General features: G+C 47.4%; 1 protein-coding gene across 2 annotated transcripts in view; it reads right to left on the bottom strand.

Moving 5' to 3' along the window:
• Nucleotides 1-13,173, bottom strand: part of CDH11 (cadherin 11) — a 154,480-nt gene extending 141,307 nt beyond the window's left edge. The window contains exons 1-2 of one of the 2 annotated variants that reach the window (XM_071209139.1): nt 13,134-13,173; nt 12,558-12,755 (exon numbers count right to left, since the gene is read on the bottom strand). The gene's annotated coding sequence lies outside the window, so the exon portion shown is untranslated. Of the gene's footprint in view, nt 1-12,557; nt 12,886-13,133 lie in introns of those variants that run through there. The other variant, XM_058279900.2, reaches the window with a different exon arrangement.
• Nucleotides 13,174-13,438: the final 265 nt, after the last annotated feature.

The following is a 13,438-nucleotide window of genomic DNA, read 5'->3' as shown; positions in this document are numbered from 1 at the left end:
GTCTAGAAAATAAAGCCCAAATCCTTGAGCTTGGCATTCAAGGTACTCTACTACAGGTTCCAAACATAAGTCCCAAGCTCATTTGCAGACAATACTCTGCTCAAGTAATCCCATTCTGTTCATTCATATTCCCACGGTTTTGTCTGCAGGATCCCTTCCCCAGGTCGTGTCGATGTGATGGTCAGAGGTTACTACACCAAATGATTTGTGGAAGAAGATCTGAGAGCCAGACCATTTTAGAGCTGGAAAGGACCCAAAAGGCCACTTTACAGATGAGGAAACTGAGATTATTTGACTTGCCCAAGGCCACCCAGCTGTTTATCAGTAAAGCCAGGACTGCACTGGGCTGGTGTGCCTAGAGGGAGAGAACTGCAAGGCAGACTAGGAGGGAAAGTTCGCCAGCAAATGATCTCAAGCTTGCTGACAGGTCATCTTTCTCCATTCATCTGAAATGGGACAAAAGCTATGCACCCTGTAAGAAAAGGACAGAAGACATGCCTCTCAGTCAATGAACAATGGGCGTCTCTCTGCCTTGCAATGCAGGGCACAGCGGGAGGGAAGAAATTGAGGAGGGGGCAGCTGAAATGGTTCCACATGAACCATTCCTCACTTCAATGGCACGGCCTCTCAGGCTGCATTATTCTCCTGACTAATGTTCTCAAATGCACTGGTGAGATTTGCTGAAGCTGAAGATTCTCTGCAGTGTTTTGCAGTTGGACCGGCAATGAATAAAACACAAAAATAACCAATGCATTACTTTGAAGGCAAGTATGCCCAGCTCTAACTGCTAAATTGCAATTTTTACTGTAAGATAATAATACTAATAGTGACACTTCATTTATATAGGTTCCCAAGAATAATAATAACAACAAAAACAAAAACGATATCCTGGACTGCTGTGTAGTATATAGTACAGCATATAATGGAATGAGGCAGTTCTAGAGAGATCACTCTTTCCTATTGGGATATTTCAGGGGAAGATATTGGGAATCAGAATCGTTTATATAAATGGATGCCATTTTTTTCAATTTGGCTTTGGAATTTAAATACAGTTTTGCTGCTATTGACTATACATATTTTTATAACCTTTAACTATGTGGCTTTAATAAATAGAAAATGAAGAGTTGAAATGACCGGTACTTTCCTAGGCTGTCCAGCCAGCCTCACCTGTGTTTGGGAAGTCAGCCTTGGTTTGCGGTCTGGATTTGTGTCTGTGATGACCAGGCAGGGAGTATTGCACAGAAATGGAAATGTATGATTCTGAGAATGTTGTGGGGCAGAGTGATAACTGTGGATCAGGTCTGGGCAAGGAACTCCATCAGCCACAAAATGAAATCCCTTAGGTGAATCAAACCACTAGTCAAGCTTTGAAACTTTGAGCTTCCCCTATGAAGATTTTGCTCATGGAGGGGTAATGTTGATTCCTTTCAAAGGAGAGTCAGGAATGTTGTCCTGGAATAGGAAGGGATGGAACCAGCTCCTGAGGAAGGTTACTTTTGTCCCTGCTGCCCCATCTCGTCCAGCTATAGGCACTGACAACTTTCACCTGCACATTCAATCCTTGGGCCAACACAGAGAGCATGCTGCCAGGAGGGCTGTGGGGGCTGGGTACTCCAGAAGCTGGCATGTGACTCGGGTCCCCCTGTCCACTCTCCATGTGCTCATCAATGCCTAAAGAAGCCCTAAACATGCCAACCAAGGTTCCTGGCTTCTCCCTGTTGTTTGACTCTGAATTCAGAACAGTCCTTTCAATCTAGTTTCCTGTGAATTAGGGATCCAATTTGGACTCTTGTCCTTGAATCTGGCTCTAGGTTCCTCTGGATTAGAGTTTTGGAATTTTTCCATTGGCTTGATGTCTGGCAACCATGGGCCACTTTCCCACACAACCTGTCTTGTGCTTGTAAGAGACCATTTGCCATGTACATCCCTGGCTGTCATGCCACCTGCAATAGCTGTTCCTGGAAATCCCACCTCATCTACTGAGCTATATCACTAGGCTTCTGCCCAGGTCCTGCTCAACCCAAATTGGCCTACTCAGTGTTTCATCAAGCTTCCCTCTGGCACATTCTCTCAGCCCGGTGTCTGATGATCTGACTCACAACATTCTATTCAGCCTTACAGAGGAATTTAAAAGTCTCACTCAATGTTGGAGCTGGTAAGGTCTTCCACAATAGTCTTGCAAGGTTATGTGGGGAAATGAAGTCTTTTGGATTTCTTAGATGAAAGCAACAGAAAGAGTCTCTGGCAGATTTAAGCCAAAGGGGATGTATTGTAAAGATGTTGGAGAGCTCAGGACTTGCAGGAAGGGTGGAGAAGCAGGATCTGAAAACCAGGAGGGACCACAAGGACCCTTGGGAGCCTGGGTCATCAGAACCATAGGCCAGATACACCAGAAACCAGTTGGGTGAGGGCCCCACACCTGTCCCGGCTGGACATGGGGGGACTATGGCTTACTCCCTGTGGCCACCCTGGACTGTGATGCTGCAACAGTTATTGCCAAAAGCACCAGAGTGAATTCTCTGTGGCCAGTGATTGTGTGAGTATTTGTGTCTGTAAGATACTGAATCCAAATTTAAAACACACTAGGAAGGGGCCACTGAATTGATGTGACAGCTTCCAGGGAAGCTAGGGAAAAAACTTCGAACTGTTCAGTCCTCTGGAGTAAAAGGAAAACTCTTCTATTCCCCAAACACAGGAAGGCAGTTCTGATGCTGCGCAACCAAATCAACCAACAAGCAAACAAAAAGACAAATACGCACTATAAGAAATGAGTAACTTGTAGCATATTGTATTTCAGGGTATTGAATCCCCCAAAAGGAAGTGTCTTGCGTGGTTTAACAAGATTGTCCCTGCTCCTATTCTGGGTATTATTGTTATTTTTGTTTTGTTTTACCAAGCAAGGTGAGTGACTGAGTTAACCAACCCATGGCATGAGGCTAAGAAGGAGGACAAATAAACTGGTGAAGAGTCTAAAGATATAATTTTTTAGATGTTCTGGGAGACAAATCAATGAACTGAACCTAACAGTGTGAAATATAATGGAAATAACAGCAACCACATGCCATGCACTGTTTTAAGAATTTTGCATATTAATATAATTTAATATCAGAGCCACACTATAAGGTGAACACTATCATTAACCCAATGTATAGATGGCAAAATTGAGAAAGAGATAAATTGGCTTGCTCAGCTGTTAGGTGGCGAAGCCAAGCTTCGAGGCAGGGCAGTCTGATGCTGGAGCCCGTTGGAATGCCACTGAAGGTGCCCCATTATGTCTTATGTGCACAGGGACAGGTGGGAAAATGTGACTTAGCAGCACATGAACAAAAACAAATAAACAAATAAACTGTGGAGCATAAGTCCTCTGGGTGATGTGGCTGGCAATAAAAGCTAATGTAATGTAGCCTTGGGCTGCAATAAAGCAGTGTGTAGAAGGGAGATGATAGTCTAGAGTCTAGCTGCTTAGATTTCTATCTTCAGTCCTGCACTCTGAGGAGGGCTGGAGCAAAAGTGGTGGGGTATTCATTCTGGAGATATTACGACTGGGGAGAAGGCATTCCAGAAGACAATTTGAATCATCTGAAATGTAAAGAAAGAATTGCGTCTATTCTGCATGGTATCAGGTGCTTGGCTCAAGCAATACCACCTTTGGGGAGACAGAGCTTAGCTCAAAATAAGGAAGTATTTTTAACAGTGCAGGTATCCCATGTCTTAATGGTTTACCAACGAGGGTAATGAGCTCCATATGGTTACTGGTACTCAGGTCACCACCAGGACACGGTAGGGACGATTCCAGCCCACAGCGGCATAGTGCCTGAATCTAGATAGATGGCCTCTGGGGTCCTTCGCCATCATGTAGGAGTGGAATTTGTCATTCGTTCCCCACAGCATCCTTCATTAATGAACTGGGTAGGACTTGCCCCTACCCCCATCACCATATATGCTTACACTGTTGTTGCAACATTTACCATATGCAGCTTCACCTATTTTATATACAGACGTAGAATTTTTTGCATTGCTGATGTTACAGCTCTCTGAAGGAAAATGCTATGATTTGACTATTTCTCTGTGTCCAACCCAGAACCTTACATTGAGAAGGTGACATAGGAATGTGTGGCATTCTAACTGACCCCTGCTACAAGTGCCCCTCTTGGGGGTAGCACGATGAGGATGCCATTCTCATACTGTTGGCTATGGGCCTTGGAATAGAGATATTAAAGGTAAGTGAATATAAAATAAGATGAAGTTGAAGTCTAGGCTCAAATGGTATACTTTGCAAAATATTATCAAATGATACTAAACTGGCTGGCCACAGATTACTAAAAAAATACAGATTCAAGTAAAGCTCCACATTTAGGTCTCAGAAACTAACTGTCCAAGGCCATAACAGGATACAGTTTTGCACATATAATTGAACTACTTATAGCTTTGAGTAAGAACGAGACCACAGATATATATCCATATATATCCCAGGGGAGGGTGGGAATTTGCATGACAATAATAGAAAAAGATTGAGTCAAAAGCCAAGCTAGTTCAGTTCCGGTTTCATCTGTCCCTAAATAACCATGTGATCTTAGACAAGTCAGAATTTCTCTCTGGGTCCCAGGACCCTCACCTCTAAGTGAAGGGGGTTTGGAATAGCCAATAGTCCAGTTAATGATTTTATGCATCTGATACCTGAGAGTTCTACTTTATAAAATAGATCCCCAACCATCATTACAGGAAGGAGTGGGTACAAATTGTTGTGCAGTTTTAAGAGTTTATCTGCTTAAAAAGGAATCTTTTTTAAGCCACTCTGTGTTAAGGACAGTAATGACAAAATGGAGCAGAAGCAGAAAGGAGTGACCAGATTAACGAGAAGGCTGGAGATTGTATTTCATCACATTAGCAGAAGAATCAAATGGCATGGTGAGAGCAGCCTGAGGCTGCAGCTACTCTTTGGTGTCGGAAGCCTGGGTTTGAATCCTTGCTTTGCCTATTACTAGTTGTGGAGTAATGGGAATGTTTGTTTTCTTCCCAGTGGGACGCTGGCAATAATGTTCCTAGCTCATAGGGTTGCTCATGCTACACGGAATGCTCTTAGCTCAGTGCTTGAAACAAGCTAAGTGCCCGATAAATGATGGGTACCAGTTTTGTAGGGCTGCCAGAAGAAGGAAAAAGAGATGGGTGGGATCAAGAGCAATTACTGGGAGAAAGCTACCAAAGAGGGGTATTTTAGCTCCTATACAATGTGACAGTTTAATGAACGGAGTTAATGAATCACCCATGTCAAAGGTTCCCTGAGAGGCAGCGAGCAGCCTGCCATTGGAACATTTAAGAAGCTGTCGATTATTGTCAAAGAGAAGACCTGCTGAGTAGAGTATAAGGCCTCGGAAGATCCTTTTATGCATAGGATTTATGCATAGCATTGGAGGGGCACAGGGTCCGGCATTCAGCTCAGCTCTTCTGTCCACCTGCTATTTCCCCAGGCCTGTGGCAATGAAAAATTGCTGAGCACGTGAAGTCAGAAGAGGCACGGAGACCCAGCTTTGCTTCTTCCCAGCCCTGTGAGCTTAGATAATGGTCCAGGACCCCTCCCTGAAGATCATTTTGTTTTCCATTTGTAAAATGAAGACGGCACTACTGTTCTCCTGGGGAGGTTGTGTGGAATATATGGGGTACCTGGTCCAGCACCCAGCACATAGTAGGAGCTCACCAAGTTGGCCCTCTCCCCTACTCTTTCCCGGGCTAATGCAGGCAGATATTCCCTTGCATTGCCAGGTGCACTCAGGAGAGAAACCCCACCCGGGGCAGAGGCAGATGATACAAGATGGCGGCATGGGATTACTGTTATTTTTAACACTGCACCAAATCTCTGCGCTTTTGCCTGGGCGGGAAGAAGGGTATGAGGCAAAGAAAGGCCTTCCTCCAGTACAGTTCTTCTGTGAGTTAAAATCGTCACTGCTCATACCCCCTGAAATCCCATAAAACCCCTTAAATTACATTCACCTGAATATCAACAGGAATATTCTGGAAATGAGACGATTTAGCCAGAGACTAATTCTCATTTAAGCAGGTCTGGAATAGTAGTGAGCCCCCTTTAAATGAAAGCAAACCTGTGATGAATACCTCAACACCACATCCTTAGCAAACCTTCCCAGGAAGCTTTTACCCCAGGTAACTCACCACACCAACCCCTGGGTAAGAGGAGCGGAGGGAAAATGCAAAGACAGGGAGGAGACAGGCACTTTTCAAAAGCAATAATTATCTCTACAACCTCTACTGACTCTTGAATATTTTAAATGGAAAAGGTATGGCTCATTTAAACTTATGAAATAATTTTGAAAAGGCTGCCACTAATAAACAATTCATCACTAATTGGAGAGGCTTTAATCCGAAGCACATGTTCAGTGCAGGATTTGGGCCTAACACTTCTAAAGAATCGCTATCTGCCAGTTTGTAAAACTGAATCCCAGGTCTATTTCAGAGAGGACAAACGGTCTGAGCTTCTACTGAATGCTTGTCATGAACTAGGCACTGGGCTAAGTTTTCATTTCATGGTCACAACCATCCTATGACGCAGATGTTAGCATTAGGTCTATTTTACGGATGAGGCTTCTGAGTCTTAGAAAGCTAACTTTTCTTGATCACCTGCTTTGTAAGCAACAGAGCAGGAAGTTAGAGAAATAAATCTGCAGGGCAGGGCTGGAACTATGGTGAGACACAGGAGGCACTCACCTGGGGTGCAAAATTTAAGGTGGCACCAAGAAACTCGGTCATTAAGATAAATGTTATTTTAAAATCAAATCTTAGGTGTAAAAAAATCCAGGATGAGCAAACTAGCAAACTTTTAAATGAAATCATGGTTCCAACTCTGCATTAGCACCCCTCTCCCTTGCTGCTTGGCAATGCTGCCTCTGAGATGGAATAACTGGTCCAAGCCTCAGAGATGATGGCAGCAGGCCTAACATTCCAGGATGTGTCCATGGGTAAAGCATTCGCAGAGACCTGCGGGGAGGTGGGGACAGAATGATCTGATCTGCTATGCCTACACGCCTTCCTTCCTCCACACCGGTTCCTATTGAGAAGGTTAAAACATCATCAGTAGCTGAGTTGCTCCACTAACTTCTCCTGGTTTGCTCTTCTTTATGAAGTACAAAATGAGATCTCTGTTTATCCTCAAGTTAGCCCAGGGAGGAACCACCACCACTCCAGTGGCTGTTAGGTGATCAACTGGGCAGGGACACAGTGGAGCAACAACCCACGTCCTTTAAGAGAACTGGGATGTGCGGAAGTAACCTCCATTTGTGGAAAGTGCCTAGGGCAGAGGACCAGGTCACAAGGTTTTCAGGCAAATGAGGGAGGTGGTAGAGGGAGTGAAGACTTCTCTTTACCTGCGTTAACTAAGAAAAACGAGAATACGGCAGTGTTTATTCACAAGGATTGTTTGAGGAGCCCTTGGTGCCAGAAAGTACAGAATAGGAACCCCCACCATGGTTTACTGTAGGCTGTAAAGCTGTAAATACCCGCTTTCTGGATTCAGTGCCTCACCAGGCCTAAATAGGGATTCTTTAGAAAAGAAGGGAAGGGAACGCAGATTTGGCCTGCCATGAGAAACAGACTCATTACTTGCTTTCACCTTGTCTCTTTTTCTCCCCTTCCCCATTTCCTCCTTTCCTCTCTTCTCTGTCCCACTCTTGATCTTATTAGCATCCCAACATAGACGTACCAGTGTTTTGGTCTGAGCAGAAACCTTGACCAAGCAGGCCATAAGGACATGCTTTATCTCAATAAGAATCCGGGAACTCTGCAAACTGCCTGACAACGAATTAAACCAAGTAACAATGAAATCTTGCCTCCAGTTGTAACAAATGCGCATTATTTACAAGCACTTAAAATTTAAAAGTACCTTACTTTTTTAAGTTAAATAAACTGTTCAGTGAGTGAACAACGGTTTACAAAACACTTTGTCTTATTTTCCACTGAGTTACTTAATACTCCATCCCATAATCCATTTGCATTGATTCCTTCTTCATTCCAACACAGCTCAGAGCTGCAAGGAAATCCACTGCTGATTCACCAGGGAGGCAGTCCGGCTCAGTTAAAAATAAATAAATAAGTATTCACTTAAAACAGCACTTATATTTTTAATAGAGCTTTCCTCTTAATTATAATATAGTATTAGTTTCTTTTTCATTCTCCTGAACTCTCATAATGACACTATCAAACAGTAACAAATATAAGTTTGTGCAGCCTGAAATATGCAATTTAATCATAAGCAGTAATTTCCATATCACTGAGGAGGCAAAAAAATAAAAATCAAATGACTAAACCTCAGTACACGTGGATCAGTTTTGAATTATAGTTTACTCTCTTCTAAAGTTACGTTTCCTACAGCAATAGCAAGAATGGTTTAAAGGTAATAGTAAAACATATTACCATTATATTAAAACTCCAAAGGGTTTACCGAAGATCTAACTGCTATTTTTGTTTGTTTATTTGCAAATTAGAAATGTCTTGCAAATGTCGTCAAAACCTCTTGAAAGAACCGGGCAATGATAGAAGCTTTATAATATTTCTCTTATTCATTTCCCTCCCTTCCCCACCCAGCCCTCACTCCCCCTTCCTCTCCCCTCCTCCACCCCCGCCCGGAGGAGTCTGAAATGATGCTCTTTCTGCCGGAAAAAAAGACAGAAAATCCTCCCCAGATCGCAGCCTCAGTGAGAGCAGACCTTGTTTATCTTGCAGCCCAGCCCCCACCCAAGCTCCTCCTCAGACAAGCTCAGGTTACATTTTCCAACTTTCTAGTAAACTCCAAGGTGGGAAGAAGAGGCCGAAGGTAATGGGATCCACTGACTAGAAAGATGTTAATCCTGACAAACTGCTCAAGCGGTAGCCTGAACCACAGCTAGATTGAATTTGGTCTCTCCGGAGGGGGCCAGACAAGGCTGGTGGTAACAAAACCGCTTTTCATGGTGCCCTCAAAAGCAGATGGGTCCCAGGCAGAAAGTTGGAGAAGGGCGCCATTGCCCTCTAGTGGTCAGAAGTGCAACCTCCACGAAGGAGCCCATTTCCAGAGACGCACAAGGCTCTCGATGTCAGGGAAAAATTATAGCAGAAAGATGTCTAATTATCCTTCTCGAGTGTTTACTTTAGTCCTTCCTGTTCATAGAGGAGGCTGTGGAGGGCTATCACAGTAATCCGGATGGAAAAGCTGATTCGTCCTTTTACTGGAACGCCAGGATTTGTCCAACTTTCTCCAGTTTTATTTTTTTTTCTTAACAGACCTGTTGATGTTTTGCCCCCTTAATCAACTAAGCCATACATTTTATATAGACTAAAGATATTTACACATTCTGGGGTAATAACTTTGGGTTGGAAAGGCTAACAATTCACAATGCTTGATAAAATTATACTGGGGGAGTTTCTTGACAAATTAGGTAGGTTTTTATGTAACAATGACCAGTTTTATAAGGGGGAAAATGCATCCTCAAGCCTGCTTCTGCCCCTTAAATCACAGGCTAGTGAATTTACACAATGCTCAGATTTTCCAGGACAAACATTTAGGAATTCATAGCCATTCTGCAAATTTGACAGGACAAGAAAGGTTCGCTACCTACCTTCAAAACCTATAGACCACAGTTTTATTACTGTTACTCTTTTAATAATTGGGTAAGATAGACATAAAACAAATTAATATGCTTCTTGGACCTCTGTCTAAATGAATGTATAAAAAAGGAAGAAGGACTAAAATCAGAGTTGCAGCTCTCCTTTAGAAGCGGCAACTTCGCAAGTCCCAGATACTCACAGGCGAGGGTCTGAAACATACTGTGCTCATAGGAGTGTAAGTACAAGGCCTTGTAAATCAGGCCTTGAGGTCAAAGTGATGGTGTTTCCCATCTGAGGCTCCCCAAACCAGAATCTTTACAAAGCAGCCTTGTAATTCTATTCAAAGTAGAAGAAAAACCATGAATTATGAAGACAAGTGCATTAAAGGAGCATGAAATTGCACCGCATCCCCCCAAATCGCAGTGCAGCTCTCCATCCCTGCCCCCTCCTTCCATGAACAAACAAACAAACATGCATGTTCACAGCCAGCACTGCAAAGGTGAAGCATGAGCTCTGGGTCATAAAAAAAAAGAGTTGTAACTTTTTAAAAAATTCTCAAATTAACAAAAGATTGCATCTTAATTGAAAGTAGAATTTAGTTTTCTAGTAATTTTACTCTCTGCTGTTCTGATAAGAATGCTGAACATAATGAAAGTTCTGAAGTACTATCAAGATGGTTCACTTCTTCAATCTGAAGTATTTTAAAAGCCTAGTTTCCTGGTAAGCAATAAACCCAGTTTGAGCAAATCTACCTGTCAGGGGCCTCTACAGATCATTCTAGCTCAGTCCTTTCAAGAAATCTCTTCATCCCTCCTCCCCTAAGGGTTGAGGGATGGTTTGAATATTTAAAGAAAAATGTCATGAAATGACCATCTTATGAGAACTCTGAAATAAGTAAAATATGGATAATTATTATTACCACTATTGAATTGTGTAAGACATTTTAAATGTAATTCTCACTAGTGAAAGTTTCCTGGCCTCTCAGATGCTTTTCCCTGAAACAACTGACATTCCTTTGTGGTAGGCAGGATTTCACTTTTGCCAGCGATTCAAATTCCAGGGCCCACTGGCCAACCCTAGAACTTCGAATCAGAGCTCACAATTCGGGAACTTTAAGGAGTGGAAGCTTCAGGGTCTCGCTGGCATTGGCCCCAACTCTGTCCCTTTGTTCTGTAACTTTTATTCCTTTGTTCCACAGGAGGAAGACCAGGCTCCCTGCAGCTGGGGTTCGGCAGTGACTACTTCTGTGTTCTGGTGTCTGCATCGACGTATTTGCGGGAAAAATAAATCCAAGATTACTGAAATGAAGGCCGGCCTCTTCTCTTCTCCTCTCCCCTTGCACTAGGCGCTAGCGCTCAGAGCCCTGCCTCGCAAACGTGCCGGGGCGATGCTGGCAGATCCTCGCTGCTGAGAACACGTCTGCATACCCATCCCCGGAAAATCCAGACACCCCGCAAAACCATCGGGGTCTGCTGCCAGCCCAAGGGATGGGGGCGGGGGGGATTGATCCATCAGCTCTACAGAATAATTATCGTGGCATCCCTGTGATTAAACCGAAAACTTACTGCCCCATATAAAGCCAATAGGAAAGGTCGGGAAGAAAACAAGAAAAGATTTCAGGAGGTATGTGAAGATTTCTTTAGGGGGAACGGAAGGGAAGACTTGAACAAGCAAATCTGTACCTTCGAGCAGCAGGGTTTCAGGAGCAACCTCCCACCCCCTCCCTTAGGGACGACCCGTCGTCAGGCAGGGATGGCATTATTAAATAATTAAAAGATGCAATTTCTTAATAGCAATGCGATGGTCCGTGAAATTCCTGCTGCATTATCAGGAAACGCTACAGGGATTCTAGCATCTAGACAACCTTTCACCGGGGCGAGGGAGGTGCGGAGCACCCCGCAAAAGCACGGCCTTGGGAAGAAAAGGACAAGGAAGCCGGACCCGCGGGCCTCTCCGACCCACTTACTCCAGGGACCTTCTCCGCGCCCGGAGGGCCCTCCAACAGCTCCGCCCGGGTTGGGAGGCAAAGGGGTGTCCTCACCGCCCTCCCACGGCCCGGGTCTCCGCGCTTCCCACCTCTCAGCTCACGTTCCGGGGCCCAGCTCCGGGAGGGAGGACGTGCTTGAGGGGCCCTGGAGGTTTGGTGCGCTCTGGAGGCGGCGCCGGCTTCGGGGAGGGTTTGGTTCGCAAAGTTAAGGTTGACCCTGGCAGCTTCACCAAGCCGAAGCCGAGCCCAGCTCTGGCCTGAGCCGCTCGCCCCCTTACCCCGTGGCTGGCGGGAGCCGACCACCGCCCCCGGAGCTCCTGGGGAGACCGGCTGGAGGGCTGGAGAGCGCGCCGCAGCCCGCAGCCCCAGAGCCGCAGCCCGCGGACCTAAGCTCCCGCTATTCAAAGTGCCGGGGAACCGCCGCCCCCTGCTTGGTTCTTTCAGTTTTCCGGGGCTTCCCAGTAGGTGCTGACGGAGCTCCGGGGAACTCTCGGCGGGCAGCAGGGAACAAGAGGGTAGGAATCCCGCAGAGCGCGGTCGTGTCGCGGCTTTGGGAAAGAGGTGCGGCGCGGGCGGGCGGGCACTGAGCCGGGGGCGACTTTCCCCAGAGACAGAAGCGGGGGCAGCCGGCGGGACCCGAGCTCCGCTCTACAGCCTCATGTCCCAGCCGGGCGCGACGCCCGCCCCCCTCTCGCGGCCTAGGCGCAGACCTCTGAGGAGGCAAGAGCTGGAGAGCAGGGCTGGAGCGCACATCTGGCGCCTCTGCCCCCCGCGCTGCCCTCGCCTACAGCTGGCTCCCTTCTGCCTCTCCTATTTTCGAACAAATCTCCTCTTATCACCCCCACCCCCTTTCGTGCTTGGCATCAGTGAAGCCCCTTCGGGCCAGACCCCTCTACCGATATTCCCTTCTAAAGGAAATCACCCCCACACCCCCGCTTCAAGGAGCCCCATCCAGGGCAGAGGAACTGGCGGCGCGCCTCACCTGGGGCCTCGCGGGTGGCCGCGAGCTCCGGGCAGTCTGTCCCTGGCGCAAGGCAAGCGCAGCGGTGTCAGCCCCGGCCCCAGTCCGGGTCCCATTCACAAGTCGGCGGCGGCTTCGAGCGGCCCCCGCGGCAACTGCTCCTCGGCCCGCGACGCTCCCCTCGGCTCGCGGCGGCCGCGGAATGAGCCGCGGAGCGCGCTAGTGGCAGGAATGAGAAACCGGAGGGAGGTGGCGGGCGGGCGGGGGGGGGGGGCACGGAGGAGGAGGGAGGCCGCCGCTGGGAGGGAAGGAAAAGGCGGGGGGCGGAGAGTAGCCGAGGCTGTGCGACGCGGCGAGCTGGGCCTCGGCGGGGCTGCGGGGGCCGACCGAGGCCGCGCCCCCCCCCCAGGGGGCCCCAGCGGTGCCAACCCCTGGAGTCGCGGCCGCCCCTCCCGCCGCGGGTCGCCGCGCTCCGGCTCCCTTGGGGCTCAGAGAGAGTCGGGAGCAACTGAAGTTGGGCCCCAGGGACGCACGGCCAATCAGGGAGGGCGGAGGGGGTAGGCAGGGGAGAGATGGGAGCCCCGTTTTTCTCCTTGCCTCAAATCCGCTCCAGCTGGTCAGGACCGGCTCTCACACTGCGGGCCGGACGGTGGGTTGGGGAAGAGCCTCGCCCGAGCTAGGAGGCACTCGAGAATTGGGGAGCGAATCCTATTCTTTGGCACTCCCCCCGCCCCCGCCACCTTCCGAAAATCCCTCCACGTCGGCGGCTGTCGCCCTGCCCCCCCATCTCTTGCAAACTCTGCTCGGGGCGCGGGCAGCGGGAGGGGACTTGGGACTTGGTTAGAGCTACGTCTCTGAGCTCCCCATCTCCCCCACCACCAGCACCACGCCCGTAGGGGGAT

This window comes from Dasypus novemcinctus, chromosome 18, assembly GCF_030445035.2.
Source record: "Dasypus novemcinctus isolate mDasNov1 chromosome 18, mDasNov1.1.hap2, whole genome shotgun sequence".
Classification (NCBI taxonomy): Eukaryota; Metazoa; Chordata; class Mammalia; order Cingulata; family Dasypodidae; genus Dasypus; species Dasypus novemcinctus.
This window is presented reverse-complemented; position numbering and strand designations above follow the sequence as displayed.